Here is a 14923-nt window from a genome sequence, read left to right on the forward strand (position 1 = left end):
AGCTATAACTATACCAGGTTTAGTTGGGATCAGGAGCGAAAACCTGAACCGAAACTGGAATAGGACATGGGATAGTCTTTAATTCCAAACTTAATGAACTATTGTTTTGAAAAACCCTTAATCTACGCGGATGAAGTCGCAATTCTGCAAATAGAAAGTTAAAACTAGTTGTGAAAATTATTGTAGATATAAATACAAGTAACAAAGAATATCTTAAAGTCAAGTAAAAAATCTTAAAACAAACACGCAAAGTGAAACTGCAATGAATTTGGTAGATGCATTGTGCATTCACAAATTACTTACTTTACGTAAACGTCAAACATTAATGCAGAAATTAGGGGAAAGTTTTCATTGTACTCGGGCAGGAAATGGCCTATATAAATTGCATTGATAAGCGTTGTTCGAGCGGTCACGAGCGAACGACCATGTTCATTCGTTTCACTCTACGTGCGACGACTGCTAACTTAAGACTCACGCCAACAAACTAATTTCTCTAATTATTCAATCGTGGTCATATTATGTGTGGTGAGAAAATATTCAAAGTCATTAAGAATGTCCGGCCTTTGTAAAAAATATTCATCGGAATTGCATTGGTATACTTGAAAAACGCTTGCCTTTATCAACGCAAGTTATACATGTTCTTTCGATTCCTCTACAGCTATTATCTGTGATATATACAGCCACGATCTCTCATATGAAGCTCACTTATTTGAAGTTCTATAATTTATTTATCCAAACAAAACAAATCTTATAACTATATTTACAATACTATGACTACACAAAATTAAAACTATCATTACGTGGAAGCATACCTAGAATACTGGCAGCATTTACGCGTTGGATAGCTAGGCTGATCCGTTGATCGAGATAGCTGCCAGCACTTGGGTTTCCAGTAGCCTAATTGGGTGCAAAGATAGTATTTTGAACATTCTCCGCGCCTCTGGGCCCCAAGTATCTCGACACCAAAGGGCACAAAGATGTATGACTCACTAAGACCAACATATTTGCGACGCTTGTCGTCGTCGGCAGTCGAAGCAGCAGCCCCAGCGCCAACTGACGTAACTTGGACATGAAAAGGAGGCTAAATGTCGACGCAAGTAGCGTCCCAAACCCACGCCGTTCCCCGTGCCCAAGCCACCAGCGTCATTCCATCAGGATGCTTGCCATCGCGGCCTATAATACCATTCTGCTCTAAAACAGCTGGTATATTAAGAGCGGCAAATGCCCTGCGGATGACTTCATTAATGCTGACGACTGATACGGCCTGCCGATTTTAGGCAGGATAACCAGTGGCGCCCAAGAGCATCTACCTGAACGCCACATTGATGTGGTTCATTCAGCTTTATACCAAAATTACCTTATTTCAATAGTTGATCTAGCCCAACATTTACATTTATAAAAACGTTGGTCAAAGGTAGAAAACTATATTAGTTTAAAAATATTTCAGGCCTATCGAACGTTAGATAAAGTCTTGTCATAGTAGTCGTTCGTTAAAACGTGTTTAATAAGTACGGAATATGACTACAATGATGATTTTGGAGAAAAAACTTGATTTTAATCTTTTTATCGAGTGTCCCAGTGTTTCTGGGAAGATACGACATGGGTACCTTAAAAAAAGCGCGTACACCTCCCTTAAAGGCTGAGAATGCTCCTTTGATTCCTCCCGTGTTGCAAGAGACTGTGGGCGGCTGTGATCACTCAAAATCGGATGACCCGTTTGTCCTACTTTTCCATAAAAAATGGTTCATCTCTGAGAATAGAAAACTCACTATGTCAAAATGTTGTCAAATAAATTACCTAATTGTCAAAAATGTGAAATTTAGGCGGGAATCCTCAATTATGTAGATGCGGCTGTCAATTTTACGTTCTCTTCGTAGAGTAAGCATGAGTGATATTCATTTGAAAAGGATACATAAATTAGTAAAATTTATGGATGTGTAACTTTGAAAAGCCATCTCGTGTATATTAATGAGGTAACCGTCACCTACTGACTTAAAATATAGAGCATAGACGACCCGATAATGACCCCACCAATGTGTGACAGTGATGTTATCAATGTGTGCGTTAGCTAGTTGGCTTAATATTCAAAATACGAAGGAGCTAATTCCAATCGTTAATGGCTAAGGTTTTTGCTGACAATTTACGACTTGTCAATCAAAAGACTTGTGAATCATAGTTGAATTTGCTAGAAACTGTCATAACCATAATGTTAACACTAGGAATAGACCTATAATGACAATTACTCGGCTAAGTGCAGTTAGTAAGTCTTGTGGGTCGTTGTATGCCTTTTACAACAAGATCCCAGATAATGTTCAAAACAAAATATGTATTACGAAATTCAAAAGAATTGTTTATAAAAGTTTGTGTGGTAAAATGACTTTCTTAATGATACCACAGTATGGAAATTCAAATTCAAATTCAAATATTTTTATTCAAAATAGGATTTATAATCTCTTATTGAACGTCAAAATCTACCACCCATTCAAAAGAGACTGCCTCAGACCTGAGAAGAATGGGCGCAAGAAACTCAGCGGGTTTTTTTTTTTAAATTTATATAAAATATGGATTACAATGTAATATCGTACAATAAACATTAATAATTAAAGAGCCTGAGGGTGTTCGCTTTAATCCCAGTCCGTGGTGTCATTAAGAAAATCGTTTATGCTAAAATAACCTTTCCCACACAAACGTTTTTTAACAATTCTTTTAAATTTCGTAACACATTTGTTTTGTAAATTTTCTGGAATCATATTGTAGAAGCATATACATCGCCCAACAAAAGACTTACTAACTCGACCCAACCGAGTAGTAGGCATAACAAGTTTATGTTTGTTCCTCGTGTTAACATTATGAATGTCACAGTTTCTTGAAAATTCCTCAATGTGCTTATGAACATACAAAACATTATCAAAAATGTATTGAGAAGCAACAGTCAAAATGTTTATTTCTTTAAATTTTTCTCTTAATGATTCTTTAGGACCTAGGTTATAAATCGCGCGAATAGCCCTCTTCTGCAGCACAAAGATAGTATTAATATCGGCCGCACTGCCCCATAACAATATAATGGAACGATAACCTTATTTTTATAAAAAAAGAAGCCCGCTGAGTTTGTTGCGCCCATTCTTTTCAGGTCTCAGGTATACCTTTTGGAATGGGTGGTAGTTTTCGACTTTCAATAAGTGATATTATATCCTATATAAAAATAATTAAATTTGTTGAAAATCGTTTACCGTAACAATAGATTCGCTTTTCTATCTTTCTGTATCTCTGTTAGACAAGTTCTTCTCTTTTGCATGCATTGTTCGTCTATACGCTATCAGTTATGCTAGTATTTTGTAAGTCAATGACGTCACTGAACGCGCTACAAATTCGTGTCTAATAGCTGTCACTTTCATGTACATTTAGAGATTACGATCGCAAGTGTCTACTTTGAAAGGACGACCAAGGGTCCGTTAATGAATGTACATTAGGCCTTAACTGTAGTGTATAACTGTGTCAAAATTTCTACGGCCCAATCACGCACTGCTTTCTTTCTTTTAGATTTGCCGGCTATTGTCTTCGTCAGGACACTTTATATCCTGCCAATCGATCACACGAAAATCAGTCATACGCAATCACTCGTGCGAGGATCATTATTCGGCAAATTTTATCGTTCGATTAAATCAAACGAAAATGTGTAGAATGTTCGGTGTTCTAAGTTTGGCGTACGTTGTCATTTTCGCGTTTACGGTTGTTAGTTGTGAGAATGTATCAGAGAACGCAGAATTGGATTATCTAAGCACAGGTGAAATATACATACAAAACAATTACTCCTGTTTACTAGTCTACCGTTTGCGAATGTCCTCTTTTTTAATAGAACAGAAGGCAAACGGGACACATACGGGTAACTTGAAGGTATGTTTTCACCATGGCCCATACTTTCTTAAACCATTGGGAGGCTTCTTTGCTAAGGATGCCGGCTAGATTATGGGTACCACAACGGCGCCTATTTCTGCTGTGAAGCAGTAATGTGTAAACATTACTCTGTTTTGGTCTGACGGGCGCCGTAGCTAGTAAAATTACTGGGCAAATGAGACTTAACATCTTATCTCTCAAGGTGACAAGCGCAATTGTAGTGCAAATCAGAATTTTTGGATATTTCAAGAGTGGCACTACATTCTAATGGGCAGAGCGTATCAATTACCATCAACTGAACGTCCTGCTCGTCTCGTCCCTTATTTTGATAAACAAAATCTCAAGATCGTCTCATTCTCATCATCTCTTCCACACCTACATGACCAAACTCAATTTTTTTCTCAATTACTTTTATCTCTCCTACAACAATCTCTAGTTATGTATCTAAATCTGATTCCAAAATTAACTGCACACACATTTTTCACCGCCATTTATTTTGCTTTCTGTATAAAATTAATAACAGAAAATTTTATCACATTATGTAACATTTGCATAACTTCTCAATTGTATAACTATATAATAAGATTTTACTTAAGAAAGTACTTAATTATAGTCATTTTATTTAAATTAAAGGTACGTTAGTTCCAACTGCATACGTTATATTTCTGAGTTTGTGTTCAAGATGTTTTCATCTACCTCGCAAATAGTTTCCGCATGAGATGTTCATGATTTCCACTAATACATTCTTGTAGCAACAATTAAATCATGCATTATTGTTAGTTGCTCTATTTGCGTGCCACTATCCGATTATTTAAATGGTCTTACTTTCTTAGTCAGCCACATTGAATGTCAAGATATAAATCTTGAAGTATTTGAAAGGCATAAAAGGTATTTATTTTCTCAAAATTGATTCCTTTAGAATTCTTTTTGATGTCATTTCTAATATACTAGATACTACTATCGCTTCGGAAACAAATGGCGCTCTGAGAGAGATTCTTCTCTCGGCGCAAGAACCTTTCCCAGCATGCTTTTTTTTGCGCTTTTTTTAATGAAATATACAATATTGTACTGTCATTGCTATTGTTATAAAATAATCATAATCTAGTCCCAGGCTGTCCGATCACTAAGATATTAGTAGTAGGACTTACGACAGAGCCATTTTTAATAAAACAATTAAACAAATGTTTTGAGTGTTTCTTTAATGTTAATTCCGTCAATATTCTCGTGCCAGATCTTGGCGAGTCAACATGTCCTGTGGATGCCTCGTGTAGAGGTGAAACACGTGCCGAATTGTTTAAAAGACAAATATTGGTGGAATTAACACTAAAGAAAAACTCAAAACATTTGGATAATTATGGATTTCCGCAAAGTAGCGCCTACTTCAATAAATTTTCTAAAAACAACTAAATTTTGTTTGTAAATAATGCCTGAACAGTGGCTGGGACTTTATTATAAAAGTGTATACATTTACCCTTAAAGCTATTATGTATCTTATGAAGCCTACTAGAATTAGTTACAAGCAGTCCCTTATTTCTAGTGTTATTATAATGAAAATCACTCTTAAGTTAGGTTATTACAAGTAAAAGAATATTTATTTAATCAAAACAAATCTTATAACTATATTTACAATACTACGACTACATAAAATTAAAACTATCATTACGGGGAAGCGTACCAAGAATACTGGCAGCATTACCCCGTTGGATAGCAAGGCTAATCCGTTGACCGAAATAGCTGCCAGCGCTTGGGTTTCCAGTAGCCTTATTGAGGCGCGAAGATAGTATTTTGAACATTCTCCGCGCCTCTGGGCCCCACGGGCCAAGTGTCTCGACACCAAACGGCACAAAGATGTATGACTCACTGAGACCAACATATTTGCGACGCTTGCTGTCTTCGGCAGTCGAAGCAGCAGCCCCAGCACCAACTGACGTAACATGGACATGAGAAGGAGCCAGAGTGTCGACGCAAGTAGCGTCCCACACCAGCGCCCTTCCCCGTGCCCAAGCCACCAGCGTCATTCCATCAGGACGCTTGCCATCGCGGCGGGTAATACCATTTGGCTCTAAAACAGCTGGTATATTAAGAGCGGCAAATGCCCTGCGGATGACTTCATTAATGCTGGCGTGACGACTGATACGGCCTGCCGATTTTAGGCAGGATAACCCGTGGCGTCCAAGAGCATCTACCTGAACGCCACATCTACATTGATGTGGTTCATTCAGTTTTATACCTAGCCGGAGTGATACGCATATTGACAATGTCATATTGTCAAGTAGCGTTCCAATCGGCGCAGAAGGCAAGGCTTGTAACCAAAAGCCCGACTCATTTTGTGTCACGGCCAAAAGACGAGCACGCTCTGTTATGTCAGTAGATGAGATCAATAGATCATCAAAGGCTGGCTTACAAAGAAGTGCGTCCCATGCTTTTTGACACTTTAAATCGTCTGGAAAATTTTGAATGTTTGCAATATTTAGCCAAGCATTGTTAGCTTCGTTCAAATACACAATCTCTGAGTTACCTGGTACATGATTTACAATTCTAGTAACCAAAGGCTGCGCACTATGAACTGAAGATAGAAATGCTGGTAAGGCAACGCCCGAAATTTTGCGAGTACCCAAACCACCAAACCGTATCGGTAAAGAGGCTTGAGACCATGCACGATCTGTAAACGCGCAATTCAAAACGGTTTCTAAAATATTTTTAAGTGAAATATCAATCACATCAAGCAAATTTGGAAATTTCCATAACGGGCTAGACCTTAAGAGGTACGTAAATTTTGGAACAAATAAACAAGACCGAATAATAGTTAAGGCCATATGAGAATTAATTTTTAATAATCTGTCCGAAACATTATTAAATTTTTTAATGTGATCGTTTAAGATCGTTGGAATTGGAACAGGAAATAATGGAGCTCCAAGAAGGTCAAGTGAATTCTTATCCAAAACTTTAATATTGGGGGCCAGAACATTAAATTTATTGATAATATCAACCCGGTCTGAAATTTGGAAATTTTCGCCGATAAAAAGCTCGCATTTTGAAAAATTTAACTCAAGGCCGATTGAGCTAAAACTTTCTATTACAACTTTCAAATCATCTAAAACAGAGTCCACTTCACCACCCAAAGTACCATCATCCAAGTACCAAACATTAAATTTTGATTTTAGTTTTGTTATGGCGGAATGAATGGCAAGGCTAAATATTGCTGGACCAAGAGGGTCGCCTTGCTGACAGCCAACAGAAGACCAAATATTATGATTTTTGAATAATAATTTGGATGGTTTACTATAACATTGCCAAATATAATGATATATTGAAGGAATTGAATTTTTAACTTCTCTCAGCAGAGCTCCCCTATCAACAGAGTTAAAAGCATTTTTCACATCTAATTTTAAAAAGACATCACCAGAGTTCTTCTCCAAAAAAGTTCGCGCAGCGTGGACTGCAGCTTCGCAACCACTTTTGCAGCCGAAACCCAACTGAGTTGGAATGAATTTAGTTGATAGGAAAGGAGAAATATGTTTACAACAAATTTTAGAAACAAGGCGTCGAAATGTGCAGCCCACGGCTATAGGACGAATACCACCATCTTTTTTCTTAAGAGCACATATATTCGCACCATATAAAATTTCGGTAATTTCGGTATTAACTTTTCCAGAAAGCATGAGATTTACTAAGAGAACAATGTCCTCAAGCAACGCTCTACCCGCATCCCCTGTGGAAGGACATACCAGATCTTTCAGATGCTGGGGTGTCAGTCCATCGGGGCCGCCGGCAGAACCAGTCTTAAAGGACATTATTGCTTTTAGTACATCACCATCATTAGCCCGTAGATGATTATCGGAAAAAGATGGTTCCGGAATAACACAATTAGCATCTGGTGATGGGTGTTTACTTTGTAAAGCCAAAAGTGTTTCATTTGAGTCGGGTGCCAGGATATCATTTGAAAAAAGTATAGATGCAGCACCTTTCACGTCACCGTCATTAACTTTCTGTTCTACTTTTCGAAAAATGTTGAATTTTGAATTTTGGTTACTATTTAAAATATTGCCAAAGATATTTGGGTCAGAACAATTTGATTTTATTTTCTGTGTGAGTGAACTGTGGTCATCTTTTTATTTACAAGTAATAAATTGAAAACGTTATTTATACTGTACTAGCTGACCCGACAGTCGTTGTTCTGTCAATAGGCAAAAATGATGTAAGTGTTCGGGAATAATGAAGTCTAAAGCCATCGGAAATATAGGTATAATCAAAGTTAATGAATTAAAAAAGAAACAAAAACGTATTTCTGAATGATTTTATAATAATATGTAGTTATAAAATGATAAAGATTAACGTCGTATCTGTTTAAATAGTTTTAACATTGCCGCTTTATAATTGCCAATTGTTTAAACTATTACGATGGATAAAGTGATAGAAATATGACATCACGGACTTATCTGCAGACCTTTATAAGATACATAATTCCAGCACACATTATTTTGTTTTTGCTCAAAGTGTTTAGACAGCGTTTTCGTTGAAAGTCCCAGACGGCTTATTTTTTCCGATATCTCCAACAAATACCGTTAATGTTTACAAATAAATATACAAAAACTTGACAAATTATATACTAAATCCTTCCTCGAGAACCACGTTATCCATTAGTGGAAACAGCATGAAAATCGGTGAAGTAGTTTTTTAGTTTATCGCGAACAGACAGACGCGGCGGAGGACTTTGTTTTAGTAGTATGTAGTGATATTTAGTTTTAATTTAGTTCACATATTAACATAACATTTCCATTACATAAAACAAAAAGATTGCAGTGAAGCTAAACATAATGTCGAGCGAATATATTAGTATATCAAAAATATGTTGCAAGAAAATTTCTGACATTGTTATAATTTATTAGAAATCACCACATTTATGTGTTCGTAATGAAAATAACATGCTCTGTTATTTTGGTATCTGTTTGTTTGGGACATAGTCCGACGGACAGATGGCCGTTGGGGCAGTAAAGTCCTCCAATGGTGACCACTATTGATAGGCCCCTCACAAGATGGACCGACGATCTGGTCAAGATCACCGGAATACGTTGCATGAGGGCAGCGCAGGACCGATCATCGTGGAAATTTTTGGGGTAGACCTTTGTCCAGCAGTGGACATCTTTTGGCTTATGATGATGTGTTTGTTTATGCATATTCGAACGTTATTTTCGACCGCTTTAAATTAACATCGGATTAATTAAAAAAAATTATATATTATAAAATTAATTTAATAGTAGGCTGTATAGGTCTGGAGCCCAAGCCTAATATCAATGTCGTAAGATTTAAAAAAAAGCGGCGGGAAGCAGGTCTTCTTTTTCCGTGCGTTTATTGATTTCGTCAATTTTGAACCATTGAAACCATTTTATCCTCTGGTATAAAATGGTTTTGTGGACGAGTTATAAACTCTGCTTTTCATTTCGATTGCGAGGAAATAAAACAGTAGTATAACATGGACGTTTTTAAAAATTTTAGAAAATTTCAATTGGCTCCAGACCTACACAGCCTACTATTAAATTAATTTTGTAATATATACATTTTATTAAATAAATAACCTGCAGTATTTTATCTATCTCTGAACTTTTTATTGTGTTTGGCTGTATTGCTCATTACCTTCGCCTTAATATAGGAGACATTTATTAGTACTCGTAGATACGCTAATGCACTTGTGCACAAAAATCGATTTTGTGCAGCCTATATCGTGCACAAATAAGCAATTTCAGAGCATGACGAGTGAAAAAAAAAATATTCTTAAAACCTATGCTAAAAAGGAAAAAAAAATTTGGTCCAGATCTGACAATGGCATCCATGAGAAAACCATAAGTCTTAAATTTGCTATACATACGTATAGCAAAGTGGATGATAAATTTACGAATAACTCAATACTTATATTATACAAGGAAAAACTTCAAGGATAGTTTGGTTAGGTTCTGATTACGGAATCCATGACAAAGTAACGGAACCCTTCAATTATTAGGTGTAGGCCAAGTAATTGTCGTAGTCGAATATGATGATCAATGGTTACAGTTAGGGTGCGATCTGTGGCAGAATTTCTTACTGTCTGTAATCAAATTGCGATTATCGTAATTTTTGGAGTCGGTGACATCCAAGATAGGTTTGTAACTACATACATAGTTAAAGGTGAGATGTGCTTGAGTTGTGAGGAAGCGAGAGGCGAGAGCGAGTCGCGGCGGAAGGACTCCAAAAATGACAATTATCGTAACTAGAATTATATTAATTAATTAGATTGTATAAAAATACTCAATTATTTTTATAGTTTTTAGTGCATATTATATCTATTGTTTTGAAATAGTGTTTATGAAGTCGGTTGCTTTTTTGTTAATTTTTATGTTTTTTATGAATACAATATATCGAAATTCTTCAATTTTATAAATATTTCCAACTGAACAAAACATAACAATATCAAAACACATTGTTATTTCCTTCCAGAGAGCGGCGTCGGCAGAACGTTCGGTCACAATGCCTTAAAGCGATTGTCATTTATCTTTTTGCCTGTCATGTTCACACTGGGAGTTATATCGACATTGCTGATGGCACTCGCTGTTATTTCCATCAAAAACCTTGCCATTGGAGTTGTTCTGCTCATCGTAGCAGTCAGTCAGGTAAGACTTGTTAAAATTTCCGAGGCATCTATATTAAGATTAATGTTTCGCTTGCACAATATATGGATTCATGGTTGGAAGCTTCTGCTAATGCTTTGGATTGGTCAAGTAGAAGAAGATATATCACAAAATCATACAAATGTGTGTGAAGAGTTTTTTTACGACAACAAGGGATGAGACGAGCAGGACGTTCACCTGATGGTTATTGATACGCCTGGCCCGTTGCAATGCAGTGTCGCTCAGCAATCTAGAAAAACCCAATCATTCTGAGTGGTACTACAGTTGCGCTCGTCACCATCAGACATGAGGTGCCAAGTCTCATTTGATGGTAATATATAAATATAATTGATACGCCCGGCCCGTTACAATGCAGTGCCGCTCAGCATTCTAAAAAAGCGAACCATTCTGAGCGCTACTAAAATTGCACTCGTCATAGTGAAACATGGGATGTTAAGTCTCCTTTGCCCAGTAATTTCACTAGCTACAGCGCGCTTCAAACCCAAACACACACTGCTTACACATTACTGCTTCACGGCAGAAAAAGGCTCTGATGTGGTTCCCATTATATAGCCGGCATCCTGTGCAATGAGCCCTCCTACTGTTAAATGACCTTAGTCGCCTCTTGCGACACCCTTGGGCCTGCGATTTCCCCAAAAATTTTTTATGCCCCGCGAAGCACAGGACATTACATACGCAAATAGCATACAGAGACATGAGACATTCAAGGCCCATGTCGGAGTCCATAAATTACCAGAATTTCATTCCTTTATAGAGGAAATAGCGCATTTTGTGTGATTATATTCTATTATCATTCGATATAGATTGTATATAAACTAATATTTGATACACAGCAGACTAGACTATTCAATACTGTTACTAAAACGAGTGATTAGCATTTTAACTTAACGCACAATAACGTGAAGAAAACTACACCAAAGACTTGGGTAGAAGTAGAGAGATATTAGTAGGAACCAAACTGGTTGAGAACGGGTGAGACACTCTGAGAGAGAGTATTCACACCACTCTAAAACCGGTCGAGTACCTAACATTTTAATTACCACAGCATTTTCCAACTTCACACCGGCGAAAAGTAGTGTAGTCTTTAATAATATGAAGATTAAAGTAATTGCTTCTAATTAGATCATGGTAATATACCCTGAGAACAAAGAAAGTTAACAAATTTAATGTCTTAAGAATGTGAAGAAGACTATATGCCTCATTAAGATCAATTTATAACTTGACTAGCTGGCACGGCAAACGCTGTTGATGATGATGTAAGTATTCGGGAATAATGTGTTCTAAAGCCATCCGAAATGTGCAATCAAAGTTGATTTTTGTATTAAAACATAGTATGTTATCCTTAAAAGATAGACATATGCCATCGCGGACTCTTCTGTAGACTTATTTAAGATACACAATTCCACGATAAATTAACTGGTTATATCTCAAAGGGCTTAGAAAGAAAATCAGACAGCGTTTTCGTTGAAAGTTCCCAAACGTTTATTTTTTTCCAACAATATCGTATACATATATTAACAAATTATATACTTAAACCTTCCTCGACAACCTTGTTATCCATTGGTGAAAATAGCATGAAAATCGGTAAAGTAGTTATATGAGTTTTTTTTTATAATAATAAGGGACGAGACGAGCAGGACGTTCAGCTGATGGTAATTGATACGCCCATTACAATGCAGTGCCGCTCAGGATTCTCAAAAAAACCCAAAAATTCTGAGCGGCACTACAATTGCGCTCGTCACCTTGGGACATAAGATGTTAAGCCTCAATTGTCCAGTAATTTCACTAGCTACGGCGACCTTCAGACCGAAACACAGTAATGCTTACACGTTACTGCTTCACGGTAGAAATAGGCGCCGTTGTGGTACCCATAATCTAGCCGGCTTCCTGTACAACGGAGCCTCCCACTGGTCCATCCACTAGTCCATCGCGAACAGACAGACAGACAGACGTGGCGGAGAACTTTGTCTTATATAGTGATATAAATTTCGTTCTTCTAGATTTGAAAGAAATAAAATATATCAATGTGCGATACAAAAACAATATAATGTTATATATTGTTGTCTATCTACGATATTATGTTATAATAGATATTGTGAGAGGGAAAACGGGAGAAAGCTTTCATTAGGTCCAAGACTACGTAATAATCTTACTTATTACACGCGTCTAGTCAAGAGATCAATTTTCAATTTGAAGAGAATTGTATATAAATACTAGCTGACCCAGCAAACGTTGTATTGCCGATATTAAAATCGCGATACAAAAGTAACTGTTGATCGTAGATTGGTGAAAATTTGAAGTTGTATGTATTTTTTAATGCTGACTCATAATCAAACAAATAAAAAAAAAATGACAAAAAAAATTAAAAAAAATTTTTCGACCACCACTACATTTAGGGGGATGAAAATAGATGTTGTCCGATTCTCAGACCTACCCAATATGCACTCAAAATTTCATGAGAATCGGTCAAGACGTTTCGGAGGAGTTCAAAGTTTAACACCATGACACGAGAATTTTATATATTAGACATTATACATTACCTATCTTCTATACACATTTAAATAAAATTGGAGTGTCTGTTTGTAATATTGAAATAACCGTTCTTTACTACATTTATATGAATATATATACGGTACATACACAAAAATATTTGTTTTTTTACAAGTCTGTCTGTTTGTTCCGGCTAATCTCTGAAATGGCTAGACTGATTTTGACAGAACTTTTATTGGCAGGTAGCTAATGTAATAAGGAGTAATTCTTAGTAATAAAATTCTTTTATTTTAGAAAAATAAAGTAATGTTGCAATGTCCAAGAAACGGTCTAACTCTAATAATAATTTATATGGCAAAACAATGTTTGCCGGGTCAGCTAGTCATATATATTATAAATCCAGTGTCCTGTTTGTTTCCCGTGAACTTCGAATGCAATGAACGGATTTTGATGGGGATTATTTCATGGAGTGCAGTTTAGTCCATCCATCTTGAGAGATAGGAAAATTTATAATTCGATTTGGGACCCATAATTATTTTCCAATACTTGTTTTGTATGGACAAATTTTCTATGAGAGAATTTATTGACGCACGGTTTGACAGTTCTGCTGTGAAACAATTTTTTTATAACAATATGTTGTTACATTTTGTAAAATATTCTCCCTGTTATGACAGGGAGAATATTTTACAAAATAATTCTTGATGTTATGAAATATCATTGGCAAATTCATAAAAAACATTATTTAATTTATTATATACAGAACAACGTCTGTCGGGTCAGCTAGTAGGTACTATTTTAGGTTTATCTAAATTAAAATGCACAAGTTGGCTAACACAACAATTAATAGTTTTAATGATATCCTTCATTTTTGGGATTAAGTATACAAATTTAATTTGAACCAAAGTTTATGGACGATGTGGGATTCGAAACCTCTCGAGTGAGACGTACCCAGCACTCTACCAACAACTTATTTGCATTGCTGAATTAAAAATTCTGTTTAGTATTCGAAAATTCACCTAATATTAGATAAATCGGTCAAAGATAATGGTTGAATTAACATCAAGGCAGGAAGCCTTATAGTATAAGACGATAGATGACTTTTTTTTATGAAAATAAGGGACAAGACTAGGCGTTCAGCTGATGGTAATTGATACGCCCCGCTCATGACAATACAGTGCCACTCAGTATACTTGAAAAGCCCAAAAATTCTGAGACGCACAACAATTGCTCTCGTCACCTTAAGACATAAGATGTTAAGTCTTATTTGCCCACTAATTTCACTAGCTACGGCGCCCTTCAGACCGAAACACGATAATGTTTTATTATTACACGCGTACCAACTAAGCCAACCGTTCTGAGATAAGAACAAAAAGAGTTGAACTAAACATAACAATATTGACGGATCATGCGGCATCCGGACAGTTGGATTCGTTGGTAGAGCACTGGGGTGTAGCCCGAGAGATGTGGATTGGCAACCGTATCGTCCATAAATATTGGTAAAAAATAAATTTATATATAACAATTATTAATAATAGTTTTGTGAACTAACATTGTACGCGATAAGTATTTAATTAGATATGACTAGTAGTAGTTTTTTATTTAAATATTTCTTAATACTTACAAAATATGTCAAGTTATTTTGATATTATAAATGAATACTATAATGATAACTTTGACAGCTTATGATGGTTGGATTTATTTTTAAATTTGTTCCAGGCTGTGTCAAGGCTGTTCTCGGCGGCAATCCCGCCAGCTCCATTAGTGTTCCATCCCAGAGCTGAAGTGTTCCCTCCTGCGATACCTGCGGCGTGGCCAGCCACTGGTCCCCTGCTGTCACCCTGGGCAAGATCTGACAACGATGCTGTCATATCTGACTA

Source organism: Leptidea sinapis, chromosome 24, assembly GCF_905404315.1.
Source record: "Leptidea sinapis chromosome 24, ilLepSina1.1, whole genome shotgun sequence".
Taxonomy (NCBI): domain Eukaryota; kingdom Metazoa; phylum Arthropoda; class Insecta; order Lepidoptera; family Pieridae; genus Leptidea; species Leptidea sinapis.